This window comes from Mustela nigripes, chromosome 6, assembly GCF_022355385.1.
Source record: "Mustela nigripes isolate SB6536 chromosome 6, MUSNIG.SB6536, whole genome shotgun sequence".
NCBI lineage: Eukaryota > Metazoa > Chordata > Mammalia > Carnivora > Mustelidae > Mustela > Mustela nigripes.
The window spans coordinates 11,457,106-11,481,133 of record NC_081562.1 but is presented as its reverse complement, the minus strand read 5'-3'; the positions used below and the strand labels follow the sequence as shown (position 1 = coordinate 11,481,133).

The 24,028-nt window shown below is 48.9% G+C and overlaps 1 long non-coding RNA gene across 1 annotated transcript; it reads left to right on the top strand.

The window, feature by feature from the left end:
• Window positions 1-13,241: 13,241 nt before the first annotated feature.
• LOC132020476 (uncharacterized) lies at window positions 13,242-17,704 on the top strand. Its single transcript, XR_009404980.1, has 3 exons — window positions 13,242-13,343; window positions 13,736-13,867; window positions 14,505-17,704. It is a non-coding gene; the product is annotated as an uncharacterized LOC132020476 (long non-coding RNA).
• Window positions 17,705-24,028: the final 6,324 nt, after the last annotated feature.

The window sequence follows — 24,028 nt, the reverse complement described above, 5'->3', positions numbered from 1 at the left end:
TGGTGGCATTATTGAACCTGGGTTTTTCCTATAGGCCAGAACCTTGCCAACCCTTTTGCCCTTCACATAATGTGTTTGTCTGGTTTCTATTTCTGTCGTTTGATGAAGGATGATAGCAGGGTATTGAGTTGTTGTTCTTCATGTAGTGAAGTCACCGCGCTCACCCTACCCCGACCCCCACCCCACCCTCAAGTCAGGCTTTCGTTGTCTATTTTGTGCCTTGTCCCAGGTTTTTATTGCTTCCTTACAGAGCAGGGGAAGGCATTTTCTTTTATTTTCCAGGCCCCGGCACATATATAACCTCATGCATCCATCTTTCCCACAGAGATGTGTGGCGTTTAGGCTTGGAAATGGCCTCCGAAGGGGAAGACAGGGAATGTTCAGATATCCACAGAGCCCCTGACAGGGGCTGGGGTTCTCTCCTTTTTCTTTCTTTCTTTCTTTTTCTTTTTGGATTTAATCCTCACAGCACATCTGCGAAACAGGTAGTATTATATCCCATTTTACAGATGAGAACACTGAGATCCAGAGAGGTACAGGGACAGACTCAAGGTCACACAGGATGTTTGCTGCCAAAGGTTCCCCTACTCCAAGTCCCCTGTCCCTCTCCCTGTCTCCCTATGTCTTTATGGACATTTTAGGGTGTTTCAGTGTGGGTGGGTACAAATCTTCCAAGGAAGAGGGCACCAAAAAAGTTTAACTTTTTTATACACTGGCACAGAACTTAACTGTCATGATTCTGCATTCTACGTGGACATAAGCTCCCTGCCCTCTACTGCATGAAGGCATCAGGTTTTCACAGTCTCTGTGGGCACCTGCTTCGGCATCTTCCTCCGGGACCCTGTCTGGCATTGACGTTGATCTGGGGGACCTCCACTGAGCTGCCCTGTCTGCCAGAGGGCAGCCTACCCAGGGTGTCTCCAGGAAAGGCTCTGTGTTAGGCCTTGCACCTCTGCCAAGGCCACAGAAAACTCTTCCCACACCACTCTGGGCCCTTGGGAATCTCTGAGAGGCTGTTTCTGGCCCCCACCCTGTAGGCACACTGAGGAGGCACCACTGTTTTTCGTATCCTTGCTGGATCTGTGTCCCCTCCAGGGCGTCTGGTGGGGATGGGAGGAACAGAGCTCCTCTCCCTACAGATGGCCAGCCCATCTGGAGCTCTTTGTCCCTCATGCCCTCCCTGGGATTCCTTCGAGGAGGAGGCAGGAGACTGGGACCCTCCAGAGGCCCAGGTCTGTTCCCCTCGGCAGCTCGCCTATCACTTTCCTCAGCCTTTGCCACATCTGTTCTCTTGGGATGGGAGGCCAGATAGGTCCCAGCTAATTCTGATTCTGGGAAACATCTCTAGGTGGTGTGGGGCATCAGTGGCATGACCAGAGTCATGGAGGGGTTAGACTTTGGGAATTCAAAGACCAGTCTTTTGAAACACACAGGCTTTTCTCTCAAGCCATGTGTTTCCAAAGTCTATTGTGAAATTCAAAAGCTCGGTCCTGACTCTTCTCTCTCTCTACAGTTCCACGGTAACAGCTTTACTCCTGAAAGGAAGGGAGGGTGGGAACAGTGGAAGTACCTGCCAGAGGCGGAGAGAGAACGTGAGCGAACGTTTTGGAGGCGAAGACCATCTGTACATGGTTTCCTTCTCCTGCCGACAAAAGGAGAGTTTCCCAGCGTCCCCTGCTGTAGGGATGGGGATGTGTGACAATCTATGGGTCAAAGTGAAGGAGATCACTTACAGCCCTGGCCCCTGAAAACCTCCCAGGCGACCCTCGGGCCCTCTTTCCCACTCTACAGCAGCTGTGAAGACCACCAGCTAACGACAGTGATGCTCTAAGAGGGAAGGAGCCTGGGGCCTGAGTCTTCGACTGGAGGAGAGCTACTTACATAAAAGGCTGTCCCACCGGCAACAGACAAGAAATGAAACTGAACTGTGTTAAGCCACTGAGGTTCAGGTCGTGCGTGTATATTTTCTAGCGAGTTATACTACTTACTCTGAGAAAATACCTAAATAGTGTTCTATCTCATAATCAATGGATTAAAGATCAGAGAATGAGCATCAGAAGCATTAACCATTCCGATTACAACCTATGAAGCAGAAGGTGCATAAAATGACACCAATTCGGAAAACAATGCTAAGTATCACCTTTGGACAACATTCAAAACCTGATGTCAAAAGAGAGTGATGGGAAAGGAACAGGAAAGACATCTCAAATCCCTTCTTTCAACCAGCCTGTCATACTACCTTCCATACTCAGATGCTTTGTAAGTAATGATTGAATGAATAAAATATCCATTAACCTATCGACTCCAATTAAGCCCAGAACGTTGACTTTCTTGGGTTTTATGGAGAAGAGCAAAGGAGACAGAAATGAAGAAAAGGAAAAAAATAATGAAAGGCAAGGTCGAAATAGGCTTGTATCTCTCCCATTTCCCTCTTTTGTGACTTAACCCAATGGTTATCAGCCAGAACCGCTGTAATGTTGCCCTCTGCATAGTCACAAAGTAAACACACAAGTGAAGTTGCCATTGCTGTTTGTGACTCATGTTAACACAGAGCATGAAGCTGAACGTGAAAAATGCCACAGTGTGAGGCAGGCAAAAACCACTAAGTTGGCGAAAGCCTTTGGGGGATAGGGGGCAGAGAAGTCAGCCACTGACACAGATGGAAAACCAGCAGCTGCCCCCGCAGGGACAGGGCACTGGCTGCAGTGCAGAGAGCTAACCAGAAACTCCTGCTCTCAGGCAGAAGCAGATCTACAGGAAGAATAAGAAAGGAGCTGAGCCATGACTATGTCCAGTTTTTCTTCCCCAACCCCCAATCAGATAAATCACTCCTTCTACTAGTCAGCTAAGGTAGTGGCTTACAACCACCGCGATTTCTTGTTCCCATATCCATTCTGGACTGGCTGCCATATTGTCTTTGCTCTGGGACCCAGGATGATAGGCTGGTCTGTGTCTTGGTCATTACTGTTCTGTGGCAGAGGGAAGAGAGGGAGGGCCGTGGGCCACGAGAAGGGGGCGGCACACCCGTATTCTCCTCTTCGCCCATCCACCAAAGCAAGTTACATGGCCAAGCCTGCCCTCAATAGCGTGGGGATGTTTAATCCTCCTGAAGGGAGAAGCAATAAATATTTTTTAATGAGAATATAATTACTATACTCCTCCTCCCTAGGGGAAAATGAAGACGTGGGATTCCTTTTCCCCAATCTGCACCCAAAGGCCACAGGAGAAGTAGCAGATGCTGTTGCTGCCATAAAAACATCCCTTTGGCCACAAAAGTCACCTGTGGGATCTGCAGACAGTTCCCATACATTCCACACATGTTATTTGCTCCCTAACTGGGCCACCTGCCAGAAGGGCTTTCTTTGGCTGCAGGAGCATGGCTACCTCGTGGACCCAGGATTTCCAGGAGCACCCCCAGGAGGAGCCCCAGGAGCACCCCCAGGGACACCCCTGACCCAAGGAGGAACAGAAGTTGGTGTCTAAAGTTCCCATCCTCCTCACCTCTTGGGAGGACAATTTTGAGGCATTTCTACACAGTCTCTCAGAGGACCCACAATGGGAGTGAGCCCCAGTTGCCCACAATGTTGACTTGTTCATAAATGTAACTTCTCCTCTCTTCCTTCCGTGCCTTCCTTCCCCACGGCCTCACTGTGTTTCCTGGGATCATGAGCCTAATAACCAGACCAGGGTCTGGTTTGAAAAACAAAAAACAAAAAACAAAAAACAAAAAAACAGGGATGGACGTTTCTCCTATGAAAAACCTATTTCCTAATCTCTCATGATTCTCCAGTAGTTCTTTTGCCTACTTAGACCCACAGCACAAAACACAGTGAGGAAGCAATTTAATCCTGAGCCGTAACGGACACCTTCTTTTCGTGGGGAACAGCCATCTTCTGGGAATGCACCAAAATGATCAACGCAAAGGGGAAGAGGTGAGGCGCCGCTCAGTGTTCTCCGGGCCTTTGAGAAGACCTGGAATTGTTCCTTCAACACAAACTTGTGAAACAGCAAGAAAGGTGATGTTGCAGACATCAAGGGAATGGACACTGTTCAAAAGGAATGGCCCCACCCACGTTACCCCGGCAAAGCGGGAAGGGTCCGCCAGGTTGCCCAGCGTGCTGCTGGCATTGTAGTAAACACACTAAGGGTAAGATTTCTGCCAAGAGAATGGATGTCTATATTGAGCATCTTAAGTGCTCTAAGAGCCGAGATAGCTCCCTGAAACGTGGGAAGGAAAATTATCAGAAAAAAAGAAGGAAGCCAAAGAGCAAGGTGCCCGGGCTTGCCCACCAGGGAAGCACGCTTTGTGAGAAAGGAGCCTGGGCTGCGGCTGAGACCCATTCGCTATGAATTCATGGCTTCCTAAGTGTGAACACATACATCCATACCAAACCAACCAACCAAGCCCTGGACTGTAAGAAATAAATCAATAAAATCATTAACTTCTGTATACCAAGCATTCTCCTATACTGAACCTCTCTTACTTATTCTCAAAATAACCGCCCAAGGTTGGTATCGTATTATCATCCCCGTTTTGTGGATGAGCCAACTTGGGCTCAGAAAGGACTCTCCCGCACGCACGGACACGTCTGGCCAGCTCCCTTAGCCCTCGTGGGGAGACTTCTGGCCCCTTGTCAAACCACCTTGACGCTGTGGCCAATCTCAGCGGGTGTCAGCCAGCCCCTCCTTAGACATCCCGGTGCCTCTCCTTCTTTCCAGCCTGTCATTTAGGATTTCTCAACTGCCCCTCTGTCTCCATCATCGTGTATCTTGTACACAGTTCATTCACGTCCAGCAAATGTCGAGCGGGTCCTAAGTGGCAGGACCGTGAAGAAGGCAGACCAGGTCCCAGCTCTCACAGAGCTTATTTTCCGGTGGGGAGAGACAGAAAATACACCCTATGAATGTTGGATAGTGGTGGGATCAGAGAATCAGAAGACGAGGACAGGATTGAGGGGGAGTGGGTGGCTCTTCATCATCAGGAGAACAGAGAAAGCTTCTTCTCTGAGAGGGTCACTTTGAAGCTAAAAGCTGAATAACAAGAAGGTGCCAGCCGTGGAAAGAGATGGGGAGAGAACATCCCACGCAGGGAGAGCTGCTCTGGAGAGGGCTTCAAGGGAACACTGGTTTGAGGAGATAAAACTAGGAGGGTGTTAATAATAACACTCGCCTCCGGTCGTGTACAGCGGTAAGAGGCAGGCGTGCTGGAGGTCTGCGCTTTGAAGAGTCAATCCGGAGTGGGGACTGATTTCACAGCTTCTCCTTACTCCCCACCTATTTGAGCTGATTCTCACTCAACACACGGCTTGGGATCTGGAATCTGCTCCTACTCCCAGCCTGGGTGAGATGAACTGCTCCTTCAAGACCCCACAGTTGGGGTGGCTCAGCCGGTTAGGTGTCTGCCTTCAGCTCAGGTCATGATCCCAGGGTCCTGGGATTGAGTCTGCGTCTCCCTCTGCTTCTCTCCCTGCTCGTGCTCTCTCTCTCTCAAATAAATAAATAAATAATCTGGGGAGGAGGGGAAGACCAGCACTGTAATTCTGCATAATTCTGCATTAGCGGTCTGGCTCCTTCCTAGACGAGGGACTCTCCGGGAGCTGGGATCCATCTCTCCCATTCTCTCCCCGACTCTAGCTTTGGGAAACGCGCAGGACACAGGGCGGATGTGCTAAGCACGCCCCCTTAGCACTCAGCAGCAGTTCCAGCGCAGTGTTTCACACGTTGCTCCCTATTAACATGTCTGCCTGCCCCTCCAGCTGTACATCAAGGCGCAGACTCAAATGCCCACCGAGTCAGGTGGGGAAGGCAGGGTGAGGACAGCTGGGGAAGCAATGAAAAACGAATTTTCACATGATGTCGGAAAATTTGGCTTTTTATGTGAAATCCCCAGATACTTAAACGTTGGCAGCTAATTATTTGGAAAAGTTAAATGCGTTCTCAAGTGCATTTTAAGTGCATTTGCAATAAAAGGCGTCCTAAGTGCATTTTATTCCCACCGGTATTCTCAGGATCCCACATAACAAAGGACAAAGAAACGCTGCTCGGTAATATTTGTTCAATGAATGAATAAATGAAATAAACTTTATGGGAATCCATCATATCAGCTCTTCTCGTTGGAGTCTCTCTAAGACTTAAATGGCCAACGCTTGGCGTCGCCGAAACCAGATTCCAGATGACATGGAGGTCAGACTTCATGCTCTTCGTTGCGTCCTTACGTCGTGCACTGGAATTCCAGTTTGTTTTCTTTATGGCTCCATTATCCCAGATGTCTCCAGCGGCCCCGGGGTTTTCTGGGCAGGAGATCAAATGTCTTCAACGCAGGCTCAGCTGGGTTCCTGCACTCATCAGACAGACAACTCATGAGTAAGTGCTTGGAATTCTACATTAGTAGAACCAGAGAAGCACTCTTAGCCATCTCCTAGGGACTAATCTCTAGTTGCAAAGCCCCAGTGAGCCAAGGGAGAAACTGATTTGAAAGTGACCCACCCAAGGTCATGTGATGGCACCCCCACTCCCCCCCCACTCACGTCTCCTCCTCCCCACCCTGCTTGCTCTGGCTCCGCTCAGAAGAGGCCATATGTACTCATCTCTCATCATGGCTAAGGCAGTGAGCAGCAGCCTTTGGGAGGAACCCCCGCATGTGTCAGAAAGTGCTCCAGACTGGCTAACGGTGTGGGCTGACTGTGCAATCTTGGACTCACACCAGAACTGCTGCCCTGAAACGGTTTCTGGAGAAACAGAGAATTAGGTTGAGCACGAATATCCTACCAGAAGTCCTTCTGGGCTCCTGGAGAGGGGAGGGACCTCGAGGGGAGGGGCTGGGGCTTTCCTCCTTGTGCGTCACCAAGAACACCTAGCAGAGGTGCCTAAAGAGAGAACCTGCTCTCTTTAGAGCAGGTACCGAGCACAAATTTGCTGAGTAGTTTTTATTATTTATTTGACAGAGAGAGAAATCACAAGTAGGCGGAGAGTCAGGCAGAGAGAGAGAGAGAGAGAAGCAGGCTCCCGCTGAGCAAAGAGCCCGATGCGGGGCTCGATCCCAGGACACTGAGATCATGACCTGAGCCGAAGGCAGCGGCTTAATCCACTGAGCCACCCAGGCGCCCCATGCTGAGTAGTTTTTGCTACGTGCTGGGCATCGTTCTAAATAGCGGTTCTCAAACCAGAGTACCAGATACTCCTGGAGGTTCCTCAGGCCCTTTCCAGAGGTCCCCAAGGTCAAAACTATTTTCATAATAATACCGAATATGACTTAAAACCTTTTCTCACTCTCATTCTCCTGTGACGTTACATGGAGTTTTCCAGAGGCTACCTGATGTCTGACCGCTTCTGGAATACGTGCTTGTGAGTCTTGGGTTTTGACATTTTCTCGGTTTGAATTTCAGACATGGAAAATACCAATAATATAATCTGCATAACGAGTGTTTTGAAGTCTTCAATAATATTTAAAAGCATAAAATGGGCCTTGGGCCGAAAATGTTGACACCCACTGTTCTAGAGGATGTGAGACACTAATAAGTACCACAAGAAAAAAGGAAAGTAAAACAGGGTAAGAGGATTGGAAGGGCCTGAGGATGAGAGGGGCAGGTGATAGCGGCAGGGAAGGGGTGATGGGAAGAGGAAGGGCAGCTTACAGTGATACAATTAAGGAACCTGCAAACCAAATACCCAACTTCCCTGAGCTGCCTTTAAAAAATCCCCTCTGTTGGGGCACCTGGGTGGCTCAATGGGTTAAAGCCTCTGCCTTCGGCTCAGGTCATGATCTCAGGGTCCTGGGATCGAGCCCCACGTTGGGCTCTCTGCTCAGTGGGGAGCCTGCTTCCTCTCCTCTCTCTCTCTCTCTCTCTCTGCCTACCTCTCTGCCTGTCAAATAAATACATAAAATCTTAAAAAAAAAAAGTATATTGCAAATTGAATCATAATTACCTAAGATTCTATAACTATGTGTCTACCACTTAAAGAAATTGGTTAAGAAATAAGATTCTCTCTGGTAGCTTACAGATTCCACCCTGAGCCCCTCCCAAATGGCATCACTCTGCTCGCAGAAGTAAGCCCTCATCTGAATCTTAAGTATTCCCTCCCATTTCTTGGCAATTCTGTTATCTGCACATGGTTGTGTGTGTATCCGTAAACAACATATTGTTTACTCTTGGAAAAGTGAGAAGCGAGCTCAAGCCACCGTAAGGAAAAGGGCAGAAATCTCCCAGGAAAGTGACCCGGACGCCGTGAGGGATGACAATGTGGACTTGTGAATGGCTGAGCTCTCACTGGGGATTATCAGAGCATCTGAAAGGGCTGTCAGGTTAGTCATGGCCCAAATACATTCACGGGGATTGGGCGACTCAGTTGGTGATGGTTTTGCCTTGCTTCTCAGCTCTGTGACCTCTCTCCAGGCCTAGGGAATGGGTCGAAGCTGAACACTCACACGGAGCTCGACAATTTCAGGGCATGGTGGGAAAAGCCGAAACTCTACAAACATCTGGCCAAGGCAGCTCGGATCTAGAAAAAGCCTGGAGTTCTGCTTATCCGGGCATTCTCCGCTTTGAGCTGGGGATCCTGGTGATAATACCACAACCACATGTCTATATACTGAGGCCCAGGATTCCCTCTGGGTGGGTCGAAATGGTTGTCCTCTGAGACTGGGGCATGATTGTCAAACCGCATCTTCTTATTCATGGCTTACATTCTCTGTTTTGCTGGGGCTCATTCTTCAGTAGCTTTCTGAGAAAGGCTACATGGGAAAATATTTGGAGATTTTTGATATCTCAATGTTTTTGTCAAACCCTCATAGCTGGTTTATACCTTCACCAAGAACAGGATTTTAGATTAAAAACTAGTTTCATTAAGACTTTCGAAGGTCCTGGGTCATCTTCTGGACCCAGGGGTTATTGTGAGAGGTCTGGAGCTGTCCTGTTTTATTTTATTTTGTTTTGTTGTTCCCTCTCTCTGGAAGATGTCAAATCTTGTTTTCCTCAGTATTCTGGAATTTCAGCCACATGCCTTGATCTGGCTCTGTGTTCATCCATCATGGGGCACTGGGGCCTTTCGGTTTGGAAACTTGCATTCTGCAGAATTTGTTGCATTTCTCCCATGCGATTCCTTCCTCCCCTCTTTCTCTGCCCTCTTCTTCTGGGGCCCCTGCTATTCTGCTGTTGGATCTCCCGGTGTGGACTTCTGCTCGTTTGGCTTTGTTTCTGGCTTCCCTCTCTTTGTCTTCTTGCTCTAATTTCTCCAGTGTTTCTCCCTCTAGATCTCCCCACTCTTTTATTATTTTTATCTCAACCCACTTATCTTTCATTTCTAGAGCTCTTTCCAAACCTTTGAATGTTTTCTAAAGGTCTCCTGCTTTTGTTTTGGTTCAGAGATGCAATTATCTTTTCTCATCTCTCTGATGACATGATGCTTTAAAAAAAACAAAAACAAAAAACCCAAAAAACCTCCCTGTCCCTCTTTGTTCCAGATTGCTTTTATCCTGTTTGTTTTGGTGTCTCTCTTCAACGTTCAAGGTTGTCCTCAGACATGAGGTATTCCTCAGCCCTACTGTCAAGGAAATACAAAAACGTTCATTGGAAGCTTTCAGCACATGAGGAACTGCTGTCTTGGAGCTCCATAGCACAGTAATCTGCAGGGACTATTTGTTGGGAAATACAGTATGTCAGTGTTTTTAAGTCTTTCCTTGAAGCCAGACATCTTCCAGCCCCCTCCCTGGAGGGTCCACATAGAACTCTTGGCTGCCTGAGTTCTAGGAACCAACCGAGGGGGGAGGGGTAGAACAGGGAGGGTGTGGTCTTTCCACATTCAGCACTGCCACGCAAATGGCTTCTTTATCCCCCATTTTCTGTGCCATAGCCCCGTCCTCACTGTGTTGAGTGCTCCCCCACCAGGCCAGAGACGCTCTGTTCCACCGGCTCCTGAGAAGAACCTTCCAGACTTCTTCCAGTGTGGAGGAGGATCAGTTGCAGGGGAATAGTGGGGGGGAGGGGGAATTGTGGGGTGGGAGAGGAAATCTAGGACCTCCTTGCTTCCTAGAGAGCACTCCCGGCTCTTCTTACTTTAGCACTCCTGCCACCGCCCCTCCTCCCCCAACAGAGGGACCTGGTGTTGCCAGTTTCTTTGTCTTGGGCTGAGTCTGCTGTGTAAATCAGGTTTGTGCTCAGCCCTTCCCACGGCTGCTTTTCTCGGCTTTCCCAGGCCTGCCAAATTAGTTACCACTCTGCATCTCCTCTTGTGGCTGTGGTTTCCCGTCCTCTTTTCTCAACATTGTGGGTTTGGTTTTTTTTTTTTTTTTTTTTTTCAATCTCTCTTCCAGAAGTTCTAGTGGGATTTCGGGAAGGAGCAAAATTAGATGCATACATCCAATCTGTCACTGTAACCAGAACAGTACCCTGAAATTCCGAGATCCAATCTGCTTCTTAAGATGTGGTGTGGGAGTTCTCCACCAAGTTATGGAAAATTCAGAAAATCAGCATATCCCGCAGAGTTTGCTGCATGTGACCACACACACCAGGCGCTCGTTGGAATCTGGGAACACAGATGTGTTTAGGACATGATATCCATCATCACCGATATCAACAAAGCAGAGGAGATGGACGTACTCAGGAGAACAAAATACAAGTTTACGGTCACTCACTCCCAATCCTTGGGGGTCAATGGGTTTTAGATTTCAGAATTTATCAAATTTTGGAAAGATAATCATACCATTATTCTCATACCATCCCCAAAGGGCCTGCAGCAACACTTGGGAATTCAATACATTTATATGACTGCAGTGATATGTACGACTATTCGCATTAAATACAGTTAAGAAAAAAGACTATAAATAGCCTCACGTCCATCTAGGGCAGGTTTTAAAACCAAACGATTTCACAAACCAAAGTTCATTTTGCCATTTGGGGACTTCTGAGTTGCTGAGAAGACCTTGTGAACCTCTACAGCACATTAAATTCTATATAAATGAAGTTTGTACAAAGCACTGTGGGTAGAAACAGGAGGGAGAGGGGGTATTATTTCCTAACACATTACTTGCTTTTTAAAAACCTATTGAGGGGCACCTGGGTGGCTCAATGGGTTAAGCCTCTGCCTTCAGCTCATGTCATGATCCCAGGGTCCTGGGATGGAGTCCCACATCCGGCTCTCTGCTCAGCAGGGAGTCTGCTTCCCCCCCCCCTCTCTGCCTGCCTCTCTGTCTACTTGTGATCTCTGTCTGTCAAATAAATAAATAAAATCTTTTAAAAAAATAAAAACACTATTGACTTATGCAAGGATGCAAAAGCAATGTTGAGTGAAACTCCTGGCCCCTTAACAGGAATCAAGTCACCAAACTGTAGAAGTACCTGCCTCACTCTTCTGCTTAGCCTTGTTTGTGTATTTTATGCTTCCCTTCCGTAGCATGCATGTTCTCTGAGAAAAGAGATCCTTGAGATCTGTATCTCCAACATCTAGAATGAAGCCTGGCCCTAGTAGATGTTCATTATTTATTGGTTGAACAAACGAATGAATGAACAAATGAATGATGTGACATCTACTGAAGGTTTTGTTTGGAAAAAGAACTTTGAACACCACTAATCTTTGGAGATGATCTGTGGCTGACATGTTCCTTGATGGTACCTGCTACAACACCTAGCATTTGCTGAGCCCTTACTGTATAATGAACTAAGTATTTTTCAGGTTTTCTCTCATTAATCTTTCCAGCAACCTATAACAGGGACACCATGATCCCCATTTTACACATGAGGAAACTGAGGCACAGAGATTAAGTAAGTTGCCCAAAATCACACACCTAGTTGGTATCAGGGCAAGAGCTGGACCAAGTGACTTGGCCCAGTAGTCCAGATTGTTAACACTCCTCAATGCTTAATGGATCTGGGAAAACCCTAAACATCTCATATGAAGGGGTTGGGGCATAAGCTCTGAGGTATTTCCGGTTCTATGGGTCTATGACCTTGAGGTTCTATCTATCTAGAATTTTCATTGATTGGCTACTTAATTTATGTATAAATATATATATTATGAGTTAAATAAGTAATATTTATAAATTTATAATAATTTATAAAATTATTTATTTATTTGACCATTATTTATTGACTGTATATGCCACATGCTGGGCACTGTGCTAGGCACTTCTCACACACCTTCTTTAATCCTCAGAGGTGGGGGACACTTGGGTGGCTCAGTTGGTTAAGCATCTGCCTTCAACTCAGGTCAAGATCCCTGGGTCCTGGGTTCGAGCCCCTCATCAGGCTCCCAGCTCAGTGGGGAGCCTGCTTCTCTCTCTGCTCCCCTTGCTTCTGCTCTCTCTCTGTCTCTCAAATAAATAAATAAAACCTTAATTAAAAAAAAAATCCTAGGAAGTGGATATTACAATGCCCATCTTACAGATGAGAAAACTGAGGCTCACAGACTTTAAAAATGTAACCAGGGCCAAGATGGTATTAACAGAAACAAGAGTGCAGCCCAGGCCTCAGGCCTACTTGTTTCCAAAATGCAAGCTCCTTCCCTGACCCCAGCCTGCCTCTTTTCAAGCATGGAGGGGGCCTGAAGTGTGAGAGGCACTGGTGAAGTCCTTGAGGGGCCTGAGGGCTCAGGGGACAAAGGCTGCCTCTTGACTTCCCAGGCAGGACTCTGCACTCTGAGAGCCCCAGCCTCGTCCAGAAGTGCTGGCTGGGGGGTTGGTAAAGGGAAGAATTTGTAACAAAGCCCCACGAGGTGCCACTTTTTATCCTGATCCTCTCCTTCCCCTCCAGCGTCCCGTGGCCAGTGTCAGTCACCCTCACACAGCAGAAGGCCAGGCCGGGTGATGTCCAGTCTGGATCAGCAGGCACGGACCCTACAGACCTCCCAAGGGCTGCTTTCCCATCACGCACTTTCCCATCAGAGGCTAAATAAAGCTCCCTCCGCTCCAACAAGCAAGAGGAAGACTGGCATCCTCCAGCCTAAATCTAAACCCGGGCTTATTCGGGGAGGAGAGTGAGGCGGGGTGGAGGTAACCGCAGCCCGGCTCCAAGGAATGCACAGCACCCCCTCCCGCCCCCCTCCCCCGGGAAACCAGGCAGGGCCACGTGACTGGCGTCCTCCAGGCTGGCAGGCCAGATGAAATCACGGCCACAGTCACACCCTGAGTCACGGACTGTCGAGGTCCCCACCCAGCCGGCTACAGGAAATGCTGTGTTTTCCAAGAGCGCGCCCGAGTCCCGCCCGCCCGGGGCGCAGCGAAGCTCAGTGGCGCCCCCTGGAGGCGCGCGGCTGCCGGCTCCGTCGCGCCTGGGCGCGGACGCGGCGCTCTTCCACGCGCCTCTCGCGCGCTGCGGTAGCCCCTCGGCGGAGCTGGCCAGGAGTCTTCCGAGGTGAGGGGAGAAGAGCATCTCTCCCGGGTGCTGCTCTCCGTCCCACCGCGAAGCTGCCCGCGTCCCAAGCGGTTATTTCCCGTGTGTTATTCCCTTCGCTTCCTCGGGGGCGCGCGCGCGCAACTTTACTTGCGTGTTGACTTGGTGAGCGTGCGGGGGTGGGGGGACGGAGTGGACAACATCACAGGGGTTCGTGCTGGTAAACACTGTGTTAAGTCACCAAAGTAGGAACCCAGGAGAGTTACGCGCCTATTCCTACCTTCCCTTGCATTAATTTGTTCCTCTCCACCCTCCCACAAGGTGCGCTCCCTGGGGGTCTCACCCCCTCGCAAGGCCAGCTCCCACGATTGCATAAGCTGATGCCTTGTGTCTCCGTGGTTCTGTTTGTCCAGGTGAACGCCAACTGACCGAGGACCGAGGACCAGACAGATGACACCCCTCCTTAAGACTTGGTTCGACGGAAGTCCCCTCCAGAGGCCAGCCGCCACCCCCAGGGAGAGTTGCAAACCCCCAGATTGACTCAGGTAAGTTTCCATCATCAAAGGGAATGGAGGATCCATAAAGAAATTCAGTTCTGACATTGAAAACTGAAGGAAGAGACATTTTGCGCTGCCCAGTTTATGGGCTAGGTTGATTCACACCTACTACACCCTTTTAACAACTTACACCTACTTCAGGGTACAACAGAGACGCAATAACACTAGCCCAGCCATAAAAATAAGAGTAATAACTACCTTGCAGCAAGAGATTCTCGGGTGTCTGGTATCGTGCTTTCCTTACATCATCCAGCTGGTCCTCATGGCGACCTTGTGACCGCGACCTTGTGAAGGAGAGGTGCTTATTAGCCCCACTTACAGAAGAGGAATTGAGATCTGGGAAGGTGAATGACCGCCCCAGTGTTCCAGGGCTGGCGAGTAAGAGTCAGGATTCAAGACCTGGTGTTTGCCTCCAGAACTCTACTGAGGGCTGCACTGGTCTCTGGCCAAATGACTGAAATTCCCCTTCAGACCAGCTGTTTCTGCAGAGATCCCAGAGACTCTTACGGGAGCTTCTCAGCCACAACAGACCTCTTCTCCCTCCTGGCTTCTGTTTTGTGTTCTTTGATCACCCCCAGAGCCCACTGGGAGACTCCCAGACTCTACCGCTCTCTCTCTGTTCCAGGATGAGGAGTGTTGCTGTGTCTCAGGTCTGGTCGCTGCTGCTTCCTCTTTGGGTTCCGACAGTCCACCCAGCCCTCATCCTTCCTTGGGCTCCCAGGGCGAGGGCCGTGCTCCTCATCGCCACCCTGATGTCCATACACTGATGAATGGGGAAAATGTGGCCCACCCTACAGTGGCCTCCGATTCAGCCACGAGAAGGAATGGAAACTGACCCCTGCTACATGTGGATGAACCTGAAACACCTTCTGCTAAGTGAAAGCGGCCAGACGCAAATGTCATGTATTATATGTTTCCGTTTCTATGAAACATCCGGAAGGGGTGAATCTGCAGAGGCTGAAAATAGATGAGTGGTTGCTGGGGACCAGGTGGAAGGGAGAAATAGGGAGAGACTGCTTAACGGGCAACAGGGTGTCCTTTGGTGGGTGATGGAAGTGTTTTGGAACTAGACCCAGAGGGTGATCATCCAACATTGTGAATGTACTGAATGCCACTGAATTGCACATCTTAAAAACGGCTAATTTTATGTTATGTGAAATTTGCCCCCGTAGGAATAAATACACACACACACACACACACATAACTAAGTACTAGGTCATCCATGTATGACCAGCTGTATTGCTTTTTCATCAGACTGACTTTTGTCATCATGTCAGCTGTCCTCTCCCTAGGAACTTGGTTCAAGATCCTGAAAATCCTTGCAGACAATTTGACAGCATCTCGCTGGTCTGCTGTAAGCTTCCCTGCTCCTCTGGTCCCTGCTGAGTCTTCTCCGACAAGTGGGGGAAACTGGCTGCCCGGGAGACCTCTCCCACCTGCTATCTGCTGGTGGCAGGGCAGGGGCGGTGTTAGAGTGCCATTAGTCAGGGCTTTTCCTTGCAAGTAAGAGAAACACAAACAAGCTGGCTGACTAAGCAGAAAAGGAGCTTCTTAAAAGGATATTAACTCAGAGGATGGGTTGAAGGGCTGGTGGACCTGGCTGGAGGCTGTGCCTCCAGGATCAATGCATGGAAACAGCTGGATGAGCAAAACACCAGCATGCTGTCGCTCTGCTAGGACATTTCTTTACCAAGAACTTGCCCAAGACTGCAGGCCTATAGCCGCCCTCCCTACACTGAGCCTCCTTTTCTGGGTTCTCACTTCCTTATAGTCTCCCCTGGGCATCGGATTGGTGGAGCCGGGTCATGCCCAGGTGCCTTGGCTTCAAGGAAGACTTGTTCCTGGGTCCCACCTCCTCCATGGGGAGATGGAAATTTCTCAAATATTACAAAATGTTGAAAACGTGGCAGGCATACAGAAAACACGGCACACAGAGGATACTGCCTCCATTATTCCCCAAGTGCTTGAAGGACCATATGGCAGCCCAAGCTCATTTGACCTTCTCTCTTCTCATGAGAGAACTGGGGACTTCTGCAGAGACCCAGCCTGGCCAGCTCCGATTTGCAACTATCCAGAACCTTCACACCTGCTCCCCTCCCCCAGATGTGTAGGTTTCAAGGGGCTGAGAGGGAGAAAAAGCCCACCCACCCCTAGTTATGAGTTACGTAGATAACTCAGACCCGTCCATCACTACATTCCATTTCGCAAGAACAGTGATTGGTCCAAGGAAGCCCATGATCAGAACAGTGCCTTTTCAAGTTTTCCCTGGGATTGATAAGGTGTGTGTGTGTGGGGGGGGAGTTCTCTTTTGCCATGGAGTTGTCAAACTAGAAGGAAATGCAGCTGGGGTCATCTTCCCTCACCCTAAGAAAGAAATTATATGCAAAAGAAAAATCTCCTATGGAAAGGAGGGATTGGTGAGATAGCCAGGAAAATATGGTTTCATTTCCTGGATCCAGCTAAGCCTGAAGCCTTTCCATCTCTGGTCTTTAATTACAGAAGCCAAAATTCCTTTATACAGCTTCAGTTAGTTAGAGTTGGGTTTCTCTGGGAACGGAGTCTTTGTAATTCGCCACCCACTCTCTAGTGGGAAATTGACTATGAAACATTTTCTGTCCATTAGTTCATTTGGTAGTGGATTTTAAAGTAAGGAGGGAGCTTTAGTATTGTCACTCAGATTTTACATAGAAGAAATTTGGGGTGGGGTGGGGCGCCTGGGTGGCTCAGTGGGTTAAGCCGCTGCCTTCGGCTCAGGTCATGATCTCAGGGTCCTGGGATCGAGTCCCGCATCGGGCTCTCTGCTCAGCAGGGAGCCTGCTTCCCTCCCTCTCACTCTCTGCCTGCCTCTCCATCTACTTGTGATTTCTCTCTGTCAAATAAATAAATAAAATCTTAAAAAAAAAAAATTTGGGGTTCAGAAAGGTTAAGGGACTTGTCCAAGTTCACACAACTAATTGTGTACTGGCTTGTATTTGAATTCATTTCTGCCCACCTTTACATTTAGCACTTGTTCTAGAATTCCAAGGGTCAGGTTCTATTTTCAGAACTAATTCTTTGCTTCATAGTTTTCTGCAGTCCTTGGTATACTCGGGACTTTCAAAGCCAGTTCTGTCCTCCTGATAACAGAATAACTACAAGAGCTTATAGAATATACCTAGGCATTTTCATTTTCAAAAGGTATAAAGGCCAAGGTATAAAACTTTGAAGGAGGAATTTCAGTCTGATCGGGGATGTGGGGGACTCAGAGTTTCCGGAATCTCAATCCTCATACCCACACTTATGGGAAACCCTGACCCTCTCTGGTTCTCTGCTTTTTTTTCTTGGGAAACCCAAGGATTTCCTAGAAGGGTAGGAGCTGCCATATTCACATGTCTTTGGAGTCCTATGTCATTCATAGGGACCTGTCATTTGAGCATAGCCTCTTCCAAGTCCAAACGCTGACCACACCAGGCCAATACCGGGAGGTCAGTTACTGCAGAAAGAAACATGAGAGAGAAGAATCATGGGAAATGAGTACTCGTTGAGCACAGGCCAGCGATGGCAAATCTGGTTCCTCTCCGCCCTCAGCTTCGCTTGTGCGCTGACAAGAACTCCAAGGCGACCTCGGAGCTCAGCGGGTAATGACTGTGGCCGCCAGCTCTCTGTCCTCTCTGGCCGAGCGCCAGGCACCTCACATCATTAACCCCACATTCTCGCCACAACCTCTGAGGTGAGACTTACTTGTCTTCTGTCCCAGAGGAGGAAACTGGAGTTCAGAGAAGATGTTAACTGCCCTGTAAAAGCTGCTAAAAGGAGATTCTTATATAAAAACTAATAAACAACACACCAGTGTATTACCTTCCACATGCAAGACATGTGCCGAGCCTGCTGTGTGTCGTCTTTGCTCAATTCCCGAAGGCCTGGGAAGTGACCCGCCATTTTGCAGGAGGCGGAAGTAGGAAGTAGGATGTGGGAGCCAAGTGCGTCCGGGACCAGCGCTTGGTTCTAACTGTTGCTCCCCGCCGGTTTATCTCCTCTGAGTTGCTACATGAGTGTGGGCAGGGACTCTGAGAAAGTGATGGGCTCATGATGACCCCAAAAGCTGCCCTGAGCACTTCTGGAGAGGCCTTCTAGCATCTCCCTTCTGCCAGAAGCATGTGAGGGGGGCCTCCGCACAGCATGCTTATTCCGAGCAGGGCTGGCCCATCCCTGGGGCAATCACCCTTCTCCAGCAATTTGAGCTCCCTGCCCTGCATGAGGGAGGCGGTCACCCTACAGCCCCTCAGTGCCACCTGCCCTGGCCTGTTCCCATCTGGGGGAGTCACAGACATAGAGAACTTTCTGCATGAGAAGGATGCCTTGGGGAAAAGCCTCGAGGCAGCTTGGTACTGTGACAAAAAGTTGCCATTGCTCCTGGCCAGGTGACATGAGACGGAGGCTTCCGCATCTGGAAAGCAAGGAGGCTGGCCTGTAGGACCACCCCAGTGACTTAGTTGCTCTAAATTACGTGCACTGACTGGGTCCACGGATGGTTTCAGTGGCCTCCCTCAGACCCTGCTCATTCTCTCTCTTTTCCCCCAACGCCCACCTACCCAGCTAGTCATTTTCCCAGCATCACTAAGAACATTTTCAAATAAGCAGCAAAACTGAATTGGTCTTACAGGGAGTTCCCATATACTCCCCTGCTAGATTCCATCCAGTTCTCTTAGCTGGTTTCCGCAGTGACCGTGGAGGCAGAAGGTCCCACACACGCCTCCCAGAGAACACGCTGGTGGGGTTCACTGAGAACCCTTTCTTCCTCCCACAGTTCATGCCCCCTCCTCGCCCCAATCTCCTTCTGTTGGTGGCCATCCCTCTGGCCACACACAGTCCACGCCCTGCAGTGGTGACCATGGACCCGACCCTTGGTGCCCTTCTTACAGGCATCAGAGAGGGAAGGAGCTTGCCAGCCGGGAGGTGACATCTCAGGAGGTCACTCTGTGCCAGGCACTTGCCGTGGGCTCTTCTAATACTTCTCCCCAGAGATGTGGAAGTGATAACAACTGATCTAGAAACTTTGAGGAATTCCACAGAAGCGTAATGAAAACCTTAAAATCATCCATAATTCCGCAGACTGCAGTAGCTAGCATTAATGGAGTGCCTACTGTATGCCGGGCATCGTGCGTGTTGCCGGTATATCCTCAGCAACCATATTTGGTATGGAGATAGTTACCATGATCTCCAAGTTCCAGCTGAGGAAACAGGCACAGAGAAGGTAGGTAATTTACTCAGAGCTGCACAGCTAGGAAGGGATGTGAGGGGGATTTTCACCCCACCTGGTTCTAGTTAGTGTGAGGTTTTCAACACCGGTTTCCACTGTGTCCCCTGATTCTGTGATAAATGATTCAGGTATTTTCTGTGCAGTAACATTTGAGCATGCACCTGTATATTTCTTTTAATAAACCCAAGATCATGTTATTTTTCTCATCTGCTTTTTTCCCCTTAAAATATTTAACCATCTCTATTCCAATACTACTCCTCCAAACAACCCTGTGAAATAAACTAGGCCAGGCACTGTCCTCAGTGCTCTACAAGTAATAACAATCTTGGGGCGCCTGGCTGGCTCTGCCTTCAGATCAGGTCATGATGACAGGGTCCTGGGATCGAGCCCCCCGAGTAAGGCTTCCTGCTCAGCGGGGAGCCTGCTTCTCTCTCTCCCTCTGCTGCTCCCCCTGCTTGTGCTCTCTCTCTCTCTGTGTTAGATACATAAATTCAAAAAATCTTTAAAAGCAAAAGTAATTATAAATCTTCACAGCGACCTATGGGGAACATACTTATTAGCTCCAGTTTACAAGGGAAACCAAGGCACAGAGAGGTGAAGTAACTTGCCCAAAGTCACACAGCTAGGAGGTGACAGAGCCCCTCAACAAACCCAGCAGTCTGGCTCCGGTGTCTGGGCGCTTCCCACTAGAAACTGTCTTCTTGAATCAGTCTTGGTCCTTCTATCATACCTGACCATGCACCTTTGTAAATGCTGTTGAATCTGACCAACAAAAGTTGTGAGGCCGGACATGCCAAGAACCATGTATTGGTGCTCCTGCCGCGTCACAAATGTCTCCAGAAAACATACATGTATTATGTCGTGGTTTCTGTGGGTCAAGACCCCGGACGCACTCAGCGCTTCCCTCCGGCTCTAGGTCTCTCTCACGGTTGTAGTCAAGGTGCCGGCTGGGATCACGATCCTCCCGAGATCACCTGCCTCAGGACCCCCTTCCAAGTTCACCCAGGGGCTGGGCTCGGTTGGAGTGAGGGCTTCTGTTCCTTGGTGTCAGCCTCTCCTTGGGGCAGCTCCCAACACGGCTGCCGGCTTCATCAAAGGCCGCAGTGGGAGACAGAGGAAGCCAGCAAGACAGAAGTCCCACTTCTAGAACGTATTAATGATTTTGTATCATCATGCCTGAATGTGCATAACACAAAATTCACCATTTTAGCCATTGTCAAGTGTACGGTTTTGTGACATCGCGCACTCCTGTACAACCATCACCGCTGTCCATCCCCAGAAGTTTCTCATTTTCTTGGAGACTCTGTCCCCATTAAACACTAACTTTCCGTTCCTCCCCTCCCCCAGCCCCTGGCAACCTCTGTGCTACTCTGCAGCTCTACGAATTGACTTTTCTCGCTGGTGAAATAGGAGAGGAGTCTTAGAAGTCGACCCAGATAATACTTTTTGTGGCTGATTTATTTCACTTAGCATAAGGTCTTCATGCTTCCTCCACATTACAGCACGCGTCAGAACATCCTCCGTTTGAGGACTGAATAATATTCCACTGAATGCATAGACCCTACTGTGTTCATCCACTCATCTGTCGGTGGACAAACTTCCATCCCTTGGCTGCTGTGAACACGGGTGTGCAAATATCTGCTGGAGTCCCTGCTTTCGGTTCCTTTGGATAGACATCTAGGAGTGGAACTTGCTGGATCATACGGTAATTCTATACTTAACCTTTGGAGGAACCGCCATATTGTTTTCCATGGCAGTGGCACCATTTTGCCTTCTCACCAACAAGGCAAAAGGGTTTCGATTTCTCCACATCCTCGCCAACACTTGTTGTTTCCTGTTTTGTTTTGGCTTCATGATCACCATCCCAGGGAGTGTGACGTGGTATTTCATTAATGGCATCCCTTTTACAACCTCACCTCAGAAATTAGATCCCTTCCGTTCTGTCATATTCTATTTATAAGAAACAAGTGACTAAGCTTGGCCCACACTTGAGGGAGGACATTATCGAGGGCCTAAATGACAGGAGCCAGGGGTCACTGGAGCTGTTTTAGAAGGCTGCCTATCACAAATATCATGAGTATCTTGTTTTTGTAATTTTATTACTTTAAATGTACAGCGACATGTTATTGGATTTGGTTCCATTGCATAATGGCAAATATATCGTCTTTGGGGCTAGAAAGATTGGAGTTTAAATTGGATCTTTGTCTTCCCAGCTGTGTGACCTTGAGAAGTTACAAGACCTCTCTGAGGCTCGGTTTTCTTTGTTAAATGGAAACAAAAATACCTACCTTGAAAGATTATTGCAAGAATTAAACGAACTAATGTATGTGATGTGTCCTACACACTGTAGGAGCTCAATAAATGATATCTCACCATCATCATCACCATCATCACCATCGCCATCATCACTGTGGCCAGAACAAAGTTAGTGATCAAAACCAGGCGTGGGGAGTTTTCCGGCAGGGTGTCCTTACAAGCTTCACCACCAGGTGGCAGCTGTAGTCAGACTGGGTATTAACCTCTCTTTGTTGGTACGAGATAAAGATGTGTGTATAGTAATAGCTAAGGATTATTTTGGGCAGGGTGAGCATATGAAAAAACATAGTATCACAATCCCTACATTGAGATTAAGTTATTATTTCAGTGTCCTTCTGTGAGCTTATGTTCTGTTCCTCTGCTGCTCCGGCCCCCTACCCCCTGCAGAGGACATAACCTTCCCCACACCCTCCTGGCATGGCTGGTTCCTGCCAGCCCCATTATGGGCAGCTCTGAAACCTTTCTCAAGCTTCCCTGCCTTTGCTTTAGCTTCCTCTTCTTCTGTCCTACTTACATCAGGTCTCACCTTACTCTAGAAGCTTAAGCAGCTCCTGCTGTCCCCATTCTACTCATGTCAGGTCTAACATCTTTCTAGAAGCCCTTCCTGATCTCCCCCACCCAAACCCCAGGTAGCATAGGCTCCCTCATCCAGGCTGTCCTCAATCACAGCCCTTGACTCCACACCTCTGATCTGTGGTCACAGGGCATGGCAACCCAGGAGGAAACACGGGTGCAGAATCATTCTGTAAATATTTACCAAGTTCCCTCTGTGTGCTGGGCATTAGGTGAGCGGGACCTGCTGGCAGCCTTTCTCTGAATAAACAAACCAGAATCTTGAAATACGGAGCCTCTCCTGAAGACGTCATCAGACCTCGAGCCATCAGAACTTTGCACTTGCCAGATAAAATACAGGATGACCATTTAAATTCAAATTTCAGAAAAGCAACACATTATTTTTCAGTAGTATATCTGAATCAATATAGAAGACATATTCAATAATAATGGAAATAATAAATAATGGGTCCTAAATGTTGCAGAGGGCATGTGAATACTAAAACTGTGTTGTTGTTTATCTGAAAATCAACCTGGATTGGGCTTCGTGGGTTTTTGCTGTTTTGGTATCGGATTAGGGCTCTGACCAAGGCAGTGAAAGGCCTCGTTTGTAAGGTGTCCCTACAGCATGTCGGCGTGATTACATTTCCATGAAGCACAAGCCTGCCCCGTTGAGAACCAAAGGTATTTTGAAGTTTAATGGACTATTATTTTTGAACCAGAAATCCCTCTTTCTAGCTGATTGTATGTTTTCTGACCTTGAGAGACCTCTCCTTAGAATTTACACGCCCACTCCAGAAACGCTCGGTGTGATACATGGGAAAGCTTTGGTCTTAAAGCAGTCATGCCGGCGGGGGAGGGCAGGATGGGGCTCGGGGGAGAGGGCTTTTCTTGGCTGCCCTTAGACAGGTTTAAATTCTGCTCCGCCCTGATGGTCTCCGGTGATGGCAGCCGGTCCATTAGCTCTTCTCTTCTGGCCTTGAAGCTGCATCCCAGGCACACCGCCCCCTGCCCTGATTTCATGGAGTCAGGGAGCCGGTCGGAGTCTCCTCGGAGAGCATCCCAGGCAGGTGGACTAGCCGCTGATTCTGGACATCTCCTCGGGGCACTGCGGGGGAAACAGCACGGGGCCTGAGGCTAAGACTCGAATCCGGGTTCTGGCTCTGCTACCTGCCAGCTGAAGAACACTCGTTCTCAAGTCATGCACTCATCTGGGAATGGGCTATGGGACTCCATGCTAGGGACCAGGGTATGAATAATGCTAATGAGACATTTCTCTTAGCTTCAAGTCTCCGAAGTGTTCCCTCTTTGAGCCTGTTTCTAATCTATAAATATGTATTCTGTAGAAGGGAGCACATAAGAGGGACCTACAACCTTTCCCCTAAAACCCTAGGGGCCAAACGTGCTCCCTAATTTAGAATGGTCCCGTTTGTAGGCAGTTAACGTAGCGTATGTTATGTCTAACGAAACAAATACCTATTTATGCTGCAGGTGTGGGGGATAAATTCTTCCTCTCTCTAGGTGCGCTCAGTGCCCCTGCCATTCAACCACAGGATTTATTTCCCCTCCCCTTGAGTCCAGGCTGGACCGTGACTGCTTTGACCAATAGAACATGGCAAACATGACAATGACCTTGGGTGGACTCACAGCTCTGCCTATTCTCGTGGAGCGTGAGTCACCATGTGAAAGTCTAACTACCTTGCTGGGGAGAACACATGGGGAGGAAAAGGCTCTCCACTGAGCCCAGCCATCCAGACGTCCTCACCAAGGCGCCCGACATAGGAATGAAGCCACGTGACACTCTCCAGCCCAACCCAGCCCAGCCTCCCACTGAATGCCCCTCTCCCGCACCCTGTGACCTCTGTTGCCACCATGGGAAGCAGAAGACTCACCCAGCTAAGCCCTGCCCCGATTCCTGACCCCAAATGCCATGAGTTACAACAAAATGCTGGTTGTTTTAAGTCAGTGAATTTTGAGGTCATTTGTTGCCCAGGAGGACAAAGCCGGAGTTCCTGACGGCCCGAGCTGGAGCCAAACCCTGG